This window comes from Triticum urartu, chromosome 2A (genome assembly GCF_056163025.1).
Source record: "Triticum urartu cultivar PI428250 chromosome 2A, HENAU_Tu73, whole genome shotgun sequence".
Taxonomy (NCBI): domain Eukaryota; kingdom Viridiplantae; phylum Streptophyta; class Magnoliopsida; order Poales; family Poaceae; genus Triticum; species Triticum urartu.
Genome location: NC_141874.1, coordinates 219964436 through 219978002, shown reverse-complemented (window position 1 = coordinate 219978002; position 13567 = coordinate 219964436).

Below are 13567 nucleotides of genomic sequence, written 5' to 3'. Positions count from 1 at the left end.
ACACTATATAAATTTTTCCTTACCAAATTCCACCTACCAAAGGCGCTTCACTCCCTGGTAATGACGCCAGAAAAGAGTATTGATGACCCAAAAGTATAGGGGATCTATCGTAGTCCTTTCGATAAGTAAGAGTGTTGAACTATGACGCCCTCGATTTGACCGTACACTAATCATACACGCAAACGTGTACGATCAAGATCAGGGACTCACGGAAGATATCACAACAAAACTCTACAAATAAAATAAGTCATACAAGCATCATATTACAACCCAGGGGCCTCGAGGGATCGAATACAAGAGCTCGATCATAGACGAGTCAGCGGAAGCAACAATATCTGGGTACAGACATAAGTTAAACAAGTTTGCCTTAAGAAGGCTAGCACAAACTGGGATATAGATCGAAAGAGGCGCAGGCCTCCTGCCTGGGATCCTCCTAAACTACTCCCGGTCGTCGTCAGCGGGCAGCACGTAGTAGTAGGCACCTCCGGTGTAGTAGGAGTCGTCGTCGACGGTGGCGTCTAGATCCTGGGCTCCAACATCTGGTTTCGTCAACCAGGTAGAAGGAATAGAGGGAAAAGAAGGAGAAGCAAACGTGAGTACTCATCCAAAGTACTCGCAAGCAAGGAGCTACACTACATATGCATGGGTATATGTGTAAAGGCCATATCGGTGGACTAAACTGCAGAATGCCAGAATAAGAGGGGGATAGCTAATCCTGTCGAAGACTACGCTTCTGGAAGCCTCCGTCTTGCAGCATGTAGAAGAGAGTAGACTGAAGTCCTCCAAGTAGCATCGTATAGCATAATCCTAACCGATGATCCTGACGCAGTACGAGGGGGTACCGGTGAAGGGGGGAAACATCCGGGAAAGTATCCCCGGCGTTTCGCGTTTTCGGGCAGAGGAGCCGGAGGGGGAAAGTTGCGAGTTGGATAGGTTAGGGATGCATGGCGGACGAACGGGCTGCGTATCCGGGTTCGTCTCGTCGTTCTGAGCAACTTTCATGTTGAAAATATTTTCATCTGAGGTACGGTTTATTTTATATTAATTTTAAAAGATTTAAATCATTTTTAAGATTAATTTAAATATTTTAAGTCAACATTATCCAAAACAGTGTTTGCTGACGTCATCATGACATCTACATGACATCAGCAGTCAACAGAGGTGTTGACTGGGTCGCTGACGTGTGGGACCCACTGGTCATACTCTGTTAGTTAATTAACAGTAGTTAATTAGGTTAATTAGTCATTAGGTTAGTTAACCTTAACTAGTTAATTTAATCAGAATTAATTAAGTTAATTATTTAGTTAATTAATTAATTAATTTTATTATTTATTTATTTATTTATTTATTATATATATATATATTTAAAATTCTTTTTTTTAAACGTTTTGGGCAGGGGGCCCACTTGTCATTGGCCCTGGGGGCCTAGTGGGTTTGCGGGTGCGGGCGCTGGGCGTCGGCGCCCGACTGGGCGAGCGCCCAGATCGACAGGAAGGGGGGGGCAGCCACGGGCGTGGCGAGGCCGCCGGCGTGGCCGCCGGCGCCCACGACGCCGGCCAAGGGAACGGAGGGCGGCGCCACGGGAGGGCGGCAAGAGCAGCAGCAGGGGAGACGGCCATGGTGGGCGCGCACGAGACGGGGCGCGTGCGAGGCGGTGAGCCGTCCGAGCATGCAGGGGAGAGCAGCACAGCGGGCGTAGCGGGGAGCGCATGGGTGGCCGCGGCGGGGTGTGCGAGCGCGGCCGGTGGCGAGCGACAAGCGGCGGCCGTCGGGTGCGCGTGGCGACGCAGGAACAGGGGCAGGGCGCAACGCAGCACGCGAGCGGAGCGCGGGTGCGGAGCTGCGCGAGCGAGGGAGGTCCGGGGCACAGGCGACGCGCGGGTGCTGGGGCACGCGAACTCGCGCGGTGGCGCGTCGAGGAGGGGAGGGAAGGAGAGGGGGGCTCATGGTGCGGAGTAGGGTTCGTGGCAACGGGTGTCGGGGAGGAGAATGTAGACGGCGTGACGGAGAGGAGTAGGCCGGCGAGGGGGGGGGGGTCCGGCGACGGGGAGGTCGAGGTGGAGGCGTGGTCCAGGCGGCGACGTGCGTGCGGGGGAGAGGGGCGAGGGGATCGGGATCTCCTCCCGATCCAGATCCGAACGAGGGGAGTGGGGGGAGCGAGTGGGGCGACGGGGTGGTTAGGGTTTCGGGGATGAGTGGGATAAGGGAGGCGTGGGGGGAGGCCGGTTGGGCTTGCGGCCGAATGGGCCGGCCCGCTGGGCCAAAGCCCAGTGGGGGCCTTTCTCTTTCTTTCTTTTTTGTTTGTTTGTTTTTTTGTATTTTCTTTTATTATTTCTTTTCTGTTTTATTTCATTGAAAAGCATTTAGGCATTTTATAAAAATGTGTTTACTACACCATATTTATCTATGTAATATTTAGTACAAACCGAACATTTTTATTTTAATGTCTGTAAACTTTTATTATTTACCAAACTTTGAATTTGAATTTTGGACCGGTTTTGATCTAACGATAGATTAGTAGCGGTAACCGTGGTGACGTGGCACCATTAGCATGGGATCATTGTAGCTTAATTATTTGGGCGTCACAATTCTCCTCCACTACAAGAAATCTCGTCCCGAGATTTAAGCGGTGGAGTAAGGGGCGAAGGTGTTGGTAGCGAAAAACCTAACGAGTCTTCTCGATCTTGGCTGCCCTTTCTAAGAGGTTGATCCCTTTCGTTGATGTCTTCATTTCACTGCTTCAAGTCACCGTGATCAATTGTCATCCTTTCTTCGGGATCTCCATCGTACTTACGAATATGAAAGGGGCAGCTCTACAACGATAGGATGTTATAAGGGAAAATCTTCTAGGGGTATCTCTCGAGTTGAACAAATGAAAGACATCGAGAGCAAAGTAAGAAGGTACAATAAGGAGTTCCAAGCGGATAGACAATCGTTCGATGTCTAATTAGAAGGTGAAAGGGTTTTAGGGCACAAGAATAAGTATTGCGTCTTATACCAAAATAGATCAACAGGCAGGTGGCCCGTGAATTACATACAAAGTCAAGCACGAGGAATATCTTTGACAACAGGGTGTACAGGAGAGTCAGGTTTCGATCCTGGGACCTGTGGGTTATGGGCCCACCATGTGGGTTAAAATAGGGATGGGCGTTGACATCTTGCATGGTCATGATAGCAAGGCATGTCAGAGGATCAGCCTATCAGTTATGTCGGCAACAACATCGGTACCAAGGGCGAGGGACGAAGAGAACCATTTTCCTGCTCGTTGAACGAGGCGGACCAATAGGCAAAGTTCTCGTCCATCGGTGGTTACCAGAATGTCATCAACAATAGTAACAGGGTCTTGCTGATAGAAATGTACACCGAGGTGTTTACATAAGCAGGAGAATATTTCTGCTTGGATCATACAGATCACAAGAAAGGGTTAAACCAAACAATGGAAAGGAAAATACGATTATCAGATCTAAACAGGACAATGGAACACATATTTCAAGGGTATATCCTCCCAAGGACAAGCAGAGCATGATATCCATGACAGGATAGAAAGTAGAAAACTCTTTAGGTACGGGAGAGAATTTTCATGCCATTACCCATACAACGGTGTTTGGATAATTGAGCAGGAAACATTTAGCATTGGGCTTCAAATGTTCCTGTTGAAAATCGGAGTACCATAGACATGCCTCGAGATAGCATTGACATGGTCAATAGGTGAAGATCAGACTTTGGAAACAAAAAGGATCCATCAGGAACAACTTATAGAATAAGTCTTACAATTTCCTCATGGAAGAATGGCCAATATTGCTAAAAGGAAGAACTATAACAATAGGGCCTCCGGCCAGGTGGGCTAGGTATGACACCACCTTATCGGGTCATACAAAGACCAACATTATAACTCTTGGAAATATGTTCCAACCATCATATCTGACCGAGATTCAGATCTGATTGGTGTCAGGATACCTCAGACCCGGGATGAGAAAAAGAGGTGCAACACATTGACGGGATGGCGTTGCAAGATTCTCGTGAAATGAACTATGAAGGCAAGTCCCGAATCATGAGTTCACCATTTAATCAAGGAGAGGATGAAGGGGTGGCTAATGAACTCAGCGACAATTCATTGAGATTTCCAAAAGATGGATCTCCACAATTATGTGAACAAGGAGGTAACATTAGCTAGATCAAATGACTTAATGATGTATGCTCGAGGAAAACATACACAGTTAAACATTGGTTGAAATGTGTACCCGAAATATGGGCTGGGTAGTACAATCAATGTTCGAACGATGATTTAATAAGCCATAGACATAGAATGAAACTATAGACCAATAACTTCAAAGCAATAGGGTTGCTAGAAGTTTAGAATTTACACATCACAGACCATTTGTCGGTATTCCGGTTAGAAACAACACGGGGACCAAGAAAAGAATGGTGATGTTAATAAGTATCACTTGTATCAAGAATTCTTAAGGGTGGTGAATTTCCCATGACATTCTTGACCTAAAAGATAGCAATACTCCAAGGTAGAACATAACATAAGTTGGATAGCAAGGATCTCAAGGTACAACACAAAACAGGAACAAGTTTGTGTTGAAGGGAAAGCAAGAATGTTGCCGATGATAACCCAAATCATCGAGGGCAAAGGATGCTATTTCTCATCAAGAATTCGATAGATATCTTGGAAGACCTCATAAGGTTGATGATGTTCATGACACATTTGTCAAGAGATTTCAAGATGTAAACAATCAGCAACGACATCGAGTCAAAGAAATGATGAAGCGGAAGGTCATCGGAACCATGGGTAGGACACAAACTTTAAATCAAGCTTGTTGTTCAAGGTGAACTGATATGACGAGGAAGATCGACGTAAGCTTAGCTCATCATCGAAAGTTTTGCTCCGGGATTAAGGACCAGGTAGCACAGTTAAAATTTAGCACGATAATGATATAGCCGATCAGGCTAGGAATGACTTGAAGGATTATTAAACTCGTAAGCAACAAGAATTACTTAGAGTTATTGAATCAGAGTGCGGAATCGATTCACTTATCGGTGTTCTCGAGTGACTAATAACTCAGAACCTGGGGGGATCCGAGATTGGTGAGAAACAATACTAGATGAAGACTCGCAGGAAGTAACACAGTACTCGAGATACCAGAGGTTAATACTCGAGGAAGATCAAAAATAGAGGTTGCAGAGATGTATCGATCAACAAAAGAAAAGTGCTTTAACTTGTCTGAGAAATGGAATCAAGGAGAAAATGTGGTCGGGATCATGATTGCAAATGATCAATACATAGATACCAGATGATGTCATATCAAGGAAATAGTTAATATTGCAAGAAACTTCTATGGTAGGATCTACATCGTGTCTATGGGCATGAACACAAAGTTCAAGGTCGACTCCCACTCCTTTTATGCATAACCTTTCATTCACTTCTCACATTCGAGGAAGTTGTAGTGTTAAAATTTTATCTGGCAAAATACCAGAAGTGTGTGACTCGTGAAAACTTTCGAGTTCACACAGTTTAGAGAAGGCATATGTTCAACCCATAGGGGCTTCTTAGAAACATATAACACAAGTTTCAAGAGTAAATATCACAAGCTCGAAAACAGAGCATGGTTGAGAAAACAGAGGATACAATTTATCAAAAGCATTATGTATCTAAGGAAAGACTCACCAGCTTATAGAATATGAAGGACGCTGTCGGATAAAATCCAACAAAGGATCTGGTGGTCCACCAGGGGTCTGATGTGAGCATCGGTACTCAACCAGAGGAAGAGACAATGCAAGGAGATCAGACTATAGAAACAACTGACTAATTCAAAGCTCAAATGCAAAAGATTTATGATTTCCAATCAAGGGATCAGAAGCAAACACTCTGATTAAGGATAGATAAGTTGCGTATTCTTAGGGGTACAATCGATGGCAATCTGATTGGTCGAGAACCAGCTCATGTTTAAAATGATGTCTGAGCCGGAAAGATAATTTAAAAGGATCAACTGATGATTGCGTGCATTCGCACTCATGTTGAATCAATAGGATCAAAAAGACGATGCCTAAGGATACTAGCGAATATTGCCAGACATATGGAAAGCATCCATAATGCAAGCAGGCAAGTATTGCAGAGCAATAAGCTACTAAGGATTTTTGGAGGATCGAATAGTATTTCGAAGACCATTGTGAAACACATGAACAACTGGGGGATGAGCAGATACTCAATAAGTGCGAGAATTATCCGTAGGGGTATTCGGGTGACAAAGAACAGCAAGGCAGTAAGCTCAAAGGATTATCGAAACAACGACGAGTATTTCGGGGTATCTTGTAATAACAAGACCAACTGGGAATAAAAGTAAGAACGACAGGTGTAAGTATTTATCCATAGGGATTTTTCGGTGGTAGGGAATTGCAAAAGCAACAGGCACAAGGTCTCAAGAAAATATCGGAGAGTATTGTCAGAATCTTCTGTTGAAGCAGTCGATCATCAGTAATAAGGGGCTCTCCGGGTGAAAGTGATAACGAGATCCTAATGTTAGATTTAGCAAAATTCATTTAACCCGAATAGAAGAGAGATCAGAGTCCCAGAGTATAGACAAGCAGTAAAAGATCCTAATACCACCCAGATGGCGACGTGGGCCCGTAAGGCACACAGCCATGTTAGTATAAGTTTTTCAATGACTAGACTCGACTGCGGCCAAGGAGCATGGAAGGGGGATTCCTACAGGCAGTCGGCTCTGATACCAACTTGTGACGCCCCCGATTTCACCGTACACTAATCATACACGCAAACGTGTACGATCAAGATCAGGGACTCATGGGAAGATATCACAACACAACTCTACAAATAAAATAAGTCATACAAGCATCATATTACAAGCCAAGGGCCTCGAGGGCTCGAATACAAGAGCTCGATCATAGACGAGTCAGCGGAAGCAACAATATCTGAGTACAGACATAAGTTAAACAAGTTTGCCTTAAGAAGGCTAGCACAAACTGGGATACAGATCGAAAGAGGCGCAGGCCTCCTGCCTGGGATCCTCCTAAACTACTCCTGGTCGTCGTCAGCGGGCAGCACGTAGTAGTAGGCACCTCCGGTGTAGTAGGAGTCGTCGTCGACGGTGGCGTCTAGATCCTGGGCTCCAACATCTGGTTGTGTCAACCAGGTAGAAGGAATAGAGGGAAAAGAAGGAGAAGCAACCGTGAGTACTCATCCAAAGTACTCGCAAGCAAGGAGCTACACTACATATGCATGGGTATATGTGTAAAGGCCATATCGGTGGACTGAACTGCAGAATGCCAGAATAAGAGGGGGATAGCTAATCCTGTCGAAGACTACGCTTCTGGCAGCCTCCGTCTTGCAGCATGTAGAAGAGAGTAGACTGAAGTCCTCCAAGTAGCATCGTATAGCATAATCCTAACCGATGATCCTCTCCTCATCGCCCTGTGAGAGAGCGATCACCGGTTGTATCTGGCACTTGGAAGGGTGTGTTTTATTAAGTATCCGGTTCTAGTTGTCATAAGGTCAAGGTACAACTCCAAGTTGTCCTGTTACCGAAGATCATGGCTATTCGAATAGATTAACTTCCCTGCAGGGGTGCACCACATAACCCAACACGCTCGATCCCATTTGGCCAGACACACTTTCCTGGGTCATGCCCGGCCTCGGAAGATCAACAGGTCGCAACCCTACCTAGGCACAACAGAGAGGTCAGCACGCCGGTCTAAATCCTATGGCGCAGGGGTCTGGGCCCATCGCCCTTTGCACACCTGCACGTTGCGAACGCGGCCGGAAGCAGAACTAGCCCCCTTTAATACAAGAGCAGGCTTATGGTCCAATCCGGCGCGCGCCACTCAGTCGCTGACGTCACGAAGGCTTCGGCTGATACCACGATGTCGAGTGCCCATAACTGTCCCTGCGTAGATGGTTTGTGCGTATAGGCCAGTAGCCAGACTCAAATCAAATACCAAGATCTCGTTAAACGTGTTAAGTATCTGCGAACGCCGACTAGGGCCAGGCCCACCTATCTCCTAGGTGGTCTCAACCTGCCCTGTCGCTCCGCCTCAAAGTAATAGTCGGGGGCCGTCGGGAACCCAGGCCCACCACTACCTGGATGGAGCCACCTGCTCCTTCAGCCCCCATCTCCGAACAGTATCACAGGTAAGGTAACTGTGTAAAGTATATTGTATATGCCCGTGATCACCTCCCGAAGTGATCACGGCCCAGTAGTATAGCATGGCAGACGGACAAGAGTGTAGGGCCACTGATGGAACACTAGCATCCTATACTAAGCAGTAGGATAGCAGGTAATGGTAACAACAGTAGTAGCAAGGACAGGCTATGCATCAGGATAGGAATAACGGAAAGCAGTAACATGCTACACTACTCTAATGCAAGCAGTATAGAGGAGAGTAGGCGATATCTGGTGATCAAGGGGGGGGCTTGCCTGGTTGCTTTGGCAAGAGAGAGGGGTCGTCAACTCCGTAGTCGTACTGGGTAGCAGCGGTGTCGGTCTCGGTGTCTAGCGAGAGAAGAGTGGGAAGAAACAATAAATATAATGCAAACAAATGCATGACGATGCATGACATGACAAAGCGTGGTGCTAGGTGTGCCCTAACGCGGTACGAGGGGGTACCGGTGAAGGGGGGAAACATCCGGGAAAGTATCCCCGGCGTTTCGCGTTTTCGGGCAGAGGAGCCGGAGGGGGAAAGTTGCGAGTTGGATAGGTTAGGGATGCATGGCGGACGAATGGGCTGCGTATCCGGGTTCGTCTCGTCATTCTGAGCAACTTTCATGTTGAAAATATTTTCATCTTAGGTACGGTTTATTTTATATTAATTTTAAAAGATTTAAATCATTTTTAAGATTAATTTAAATATTTTAAGTCAACATTATCCAAAACAGTGTTTGCTGACGTCATCATGACATCAGCATGACATCAGCAGTCAACAGAGGTGTTGACTGGGTCGCTGACGTGTGGGACCCACTGGTGATACTCTGTTAGTTAATTAATAGTAGTTAATTAGGTTAATTAGTCATTAGGTTAATTAACCTTAATTAGTTAATTTAATCAAAACTAATTAAGTTAATTAATTAATTAATTTTATTGTTATTTATTTATTTATTATATATATATTTTTTTAAAATTCTTTTTTTTAAACGTTCTGGGCAGGGGGCCCACTTGTCATTGGCCCTGGGGGCCTAGTGGGTTTGCGGGTGCGGGCGCTGGGCGTCGGCGCCCGACTGGCCGAGCGCCCAGATCGACAGGAAGGGGGGGGCAGCCACGGGCGTGGCGAGGCCGCCGGCGTGGCCACCGGCGCCCACGACGCCGGCCAAGGGAACGGAGGGCGGCGCCACGGGAGGGCGGCAAGAGCAGCAGCAGGGAGACGGCCATGGTGGGCGCGCACGAGACGGGGCGCGTGCGAGGCGGTGAGCCGTCCAAGCGTGCAAGGGAGAGCAGCACAGCGGGCGCGGAGGGGAGCGCGTGGGTGGCCGCGGCGGGGTGTGCGAGCGCGGCCGGTGGCGAGCGACGAGCGGCCGCCGCCGGGTGCGCGCGGCGACGCAGGAACAGGGGCGGGGCGCGACGCAGCACACGAGCAGAGCGCGGGTGCGGAGCTGCGCGAGCGAGGGAGGTCCGGGGCACAGGCGACGCGCGGGTGCTGGGGCACGCGAACTCGCGCGGTGGCGCGTCGAGCAGGGGAGGGAAGGACAGGAGGGGCTCACGGCGCGGAGTAGGGTTCGTGGCAATGGGTGTCAGGGAGGAGAATGTAGACGGCGTGACGGAGAGGAGTAGGCCGGCGAGGGGGGGTCCGGCGACGGGGAGGTCGAGGTGGAGGCGTGGTCCAGGCGGCGACGTGCGTGCGGGGGAGAGGGGCGAGGGGATCGGGATCTCCTCCCGATCCAGATCCGAACGAGGGGAGTGGGGGGAGCGAGTGGGGCGACGGGGTGGTTAGGGTTTCGGGGATGAGTGGGATAAGGGAGGCGTGGGGGGAGGCCGGTTGGGCTTGCGGCCGAATGGGCCGGCCTGCTGGGCCAAAGCCCAGTGGGGGCCTTTCTCTTTCTTTCTTTTTTGTTTGTTTGTTTTTTTGTATTTTCTTTTATTATTTCTTTTCTGTTTTATTTCATTGAAAAGCATTTAGGCATTTTATAAAAATGTGTTTACTACACCATATTTATCTATGTAATATTTAGTACAAACCGAACATTTTTATTTTAATGTCTGTAAACTTTTATTATTTACCAAACTTTGAATTTGAATTTTGGACTGGTTTTGATCTAACGATAGATTAGTAGCGGTAACCGTGGTGACGTGGCACCATTAGCGTGGGATCACTGTAGCTTAATTATCCGGGCGTCACATGAACCCAACGAGGAGCAGAAGGAAATGATAAGCAGTTTTCAGTAAGGTATTCTCCGCAAGCACTGAAATTATCGGTAACAGATAGTTTTTTGATAAGGTAAATTGTAACGAGTAGCAAGTAATAAAAGTAAATAAGGTGCAGCAAGATGGCCCAATCCTTTTTGTAGCTGATAACCCACAAGTATAGGGGATCACAACAGTTTTTGAGGGTAGAGTATTCAACCCAAATTTATTGATTCGACACAAGGGGAGCCAAAGAATATTCTCAAGTATTAGCAGCTGAGTTGTCAATTCAACCACACCTGGAAACTTAGTATCTATAGCAAAGTGTTTAGTAGCAAAGTAATATGATAGTAGTGGTAACGGTAGCAAAAGGTAATAGTAGTAGAAGTAATGTTTTTGGTATTTTGTAGTGATGATAGCAATAGCAACGGAAAAGTAAATAAGCGAAGAACAATATATGGAAAGCTCATAGGCAATGGAGCAATGATGGAGAATTATGCTGGATGCGGTTCATCATGTAATAATCATAACCTAGGGTGACACGGAACTAGCTCCAGTTCATTGATGTAATGTAGGCATGTATTTCGAATATAGTCATATGTGCTTATGGAAAAGAACTTGCATGACATCTTTTGTGCTACCCTTCCGTGGCAGCGGGGTCCTTACAGAAACTAAGGGATATTAAGGCCTCCTTTTAATAGAGTACCGGAACAAAGCATTAACACATAGTGAATACATGAACTCCTCAAACTACGGTCATCACCGATAAGTATCCCGATTATTGTCACTTCGGGGTTAGCGGATCATAACACATAATAGGTGACTATAGACTTGCAAGATAGGGTCCAGAACTCTCATATATTGATGAAAACATAATAGGTTCAGATCTGAAATCATGGCACTCGGGCCCTAGTGACAAGCATTAAGCATAGCAAAGCCATAGCAACATCAATCTCAGAACATAGTGGATACTAGGGATCAAACCCTAACAAAACTAACTCGATTACATGATAGATCCCATCCAACCCATCACCATCTAGCAAGCCTACGATGGAATTACTCACGCACGGCGGTGAGCATCATGAAATTGGTCATGGAGGATGGTTGATGATGACGATGGCGACGGATTCCCCTCTCCGGAGCCCCGAACGGACTGCTGATCAGCCCTCCCGAGAGGTTTTAGGGCTTGGCGGCGGCTCCGTATCGTAAAACGCAATGAATTCTTCTCCCAGATTTTTTTCTCCCCGAAACACAATATATAGAGTTGGAGTTGGAGTCGGAGGAGCTGCAGGGGGGCCACGAGGTAGGGGGCGTGCCCTAGGGGGGCAGGCGCGCCCCCCACCCTCGTGGACAGGTGGTGGCCCCCCTGGCCTTCATCTTTTGCAGGTATTTTTTATATTTTCCAATAATTTGCTCTGTGAAGTTTCAGGTCATTCCGAGAACTTTTGTTTCTGCACATAAATAACACCATGGTAGTTCTGCTGAAAACAGCGTCAGTCCGGGTTAGTTTCATTCAAATCATGCAAGTTAGAGTCCAAGACAAGGGCAAAAGTGTTTGGAAAAGTAGATACGACGGAGACGTATCAACTACCCCAAGCTTAAACCTTTGCTTGTCCTCAAGAAATTCAGTTGACAAACTAAAAGTGATAAAGAAAAACTTTTACAAACTCTGTTTGCTCTTGTTGTTGTAAATATGTAAAGACAGCATTCAAGTTTTCAGCAAAGATTATAACTAACCGCATTCACAATAACGCTTAGGTCTCAAGTTCACTCATATCAATAGCATAATCAACTAGAGAGCAATAATAATAAATCTCGGATGACAACACTTTCTCAAAACAATCATAGTATGATATAACAAGATGGTATCTCGCTAGCCCTTTCTGAGACCGCAAAACATAAATGCAGAGCATCTTTAAAGATCAAGGACTGACTAGACATTGTAATTCATGGTAAAAGAGATCCAATCAAGTCATACTCAATGTAAACTAACAGTAATGAATGCAAATGACAGCGGTGCTCTCCAACTGGTGCTTTTTAATAAGAGGATGATGACTCAGCATAAAAGTAAATAGATAGGCCCTTCGCAGAGGGAAGCAGGGATTTGTAGAGGTGCCAGAGCTCAGTTTTGAAAGAGAGGTGAATAATATTTTGAGCGGTATAATTTCATTGTCAACATAACAACCAAGAGATGGCGATATCTTCCATGCTACACACATTATAGGCGGTTCCCAGATAGAATGGTCAAGTTTATACTCCCCCTTCCACCCACAAGCATCAATCCATGGCTTGCTCGAAACAACGAGTGCCTCCAACTAACAAGAGTCCCAGGGGGAGTTTTGTTTGCAATTATTTTGATTTGATTTGCATAAAGCATGGGACTGGGCATCCCGGTGACCAGCCACTTTCTCGTGAGTGAGGAGCGGAGTCCACTCCTCTTCAGAATAACCCGCCTAACATGGAAGATACGGACAGCCCTAGTTGATACATGAGCTATTCGAGCATACAAAAACAGGATATTTATTTAAAGGTTTAGAGTTTGGCACATAGAAATTTACTTGGAACGACAGGTAGATACCATATATAGGTAGGTATAGTGGACTCATATGGAATAACCTTGGGGTTTAAAGGATTGGATGCACAAGCAATATTCTCGCTTAGTACAGATGAAGGATAGAAAAAGACTGGGAAACGACCAGCTAGAGAGCGACAACAGTCATGAACATGCATTAAAATTAATCAACACCGAATGCAAGCATGAGTAGGATATAATCCACCATGAACATAAATATCGTGAAGGCTATGTTGATTTTGTTTCAACTACATGCGTGAACATGTGCCAAGTCAAGTCACTTAAATTATTCAGAGGAGGATACCACCCTATCATACCACATCATAACCATTTAAATAGCATGTTGGCACGCAAGGTAAACCATTATAACTCATAGCTAATCAAGCATGGCACAAGAAACTATGATCTCTAGTTGTCATTACAAACATGTTTATTCATAATAGGCCGAATCAGGAACGATGAACTAATCATATTTAAAAAAACAAAAGAGATCGAGTTCATACCAGCTTTTCTCATCTCAGTCAGTCCATCATATATCGTCATAATTGCATTTCACTTGCACGACCGAACGATGTGAATAACAATAATTGTGCATGTGCATTGGACTAAGCTGGAATCTGCAAGCATTCAATAAACAGGAGAA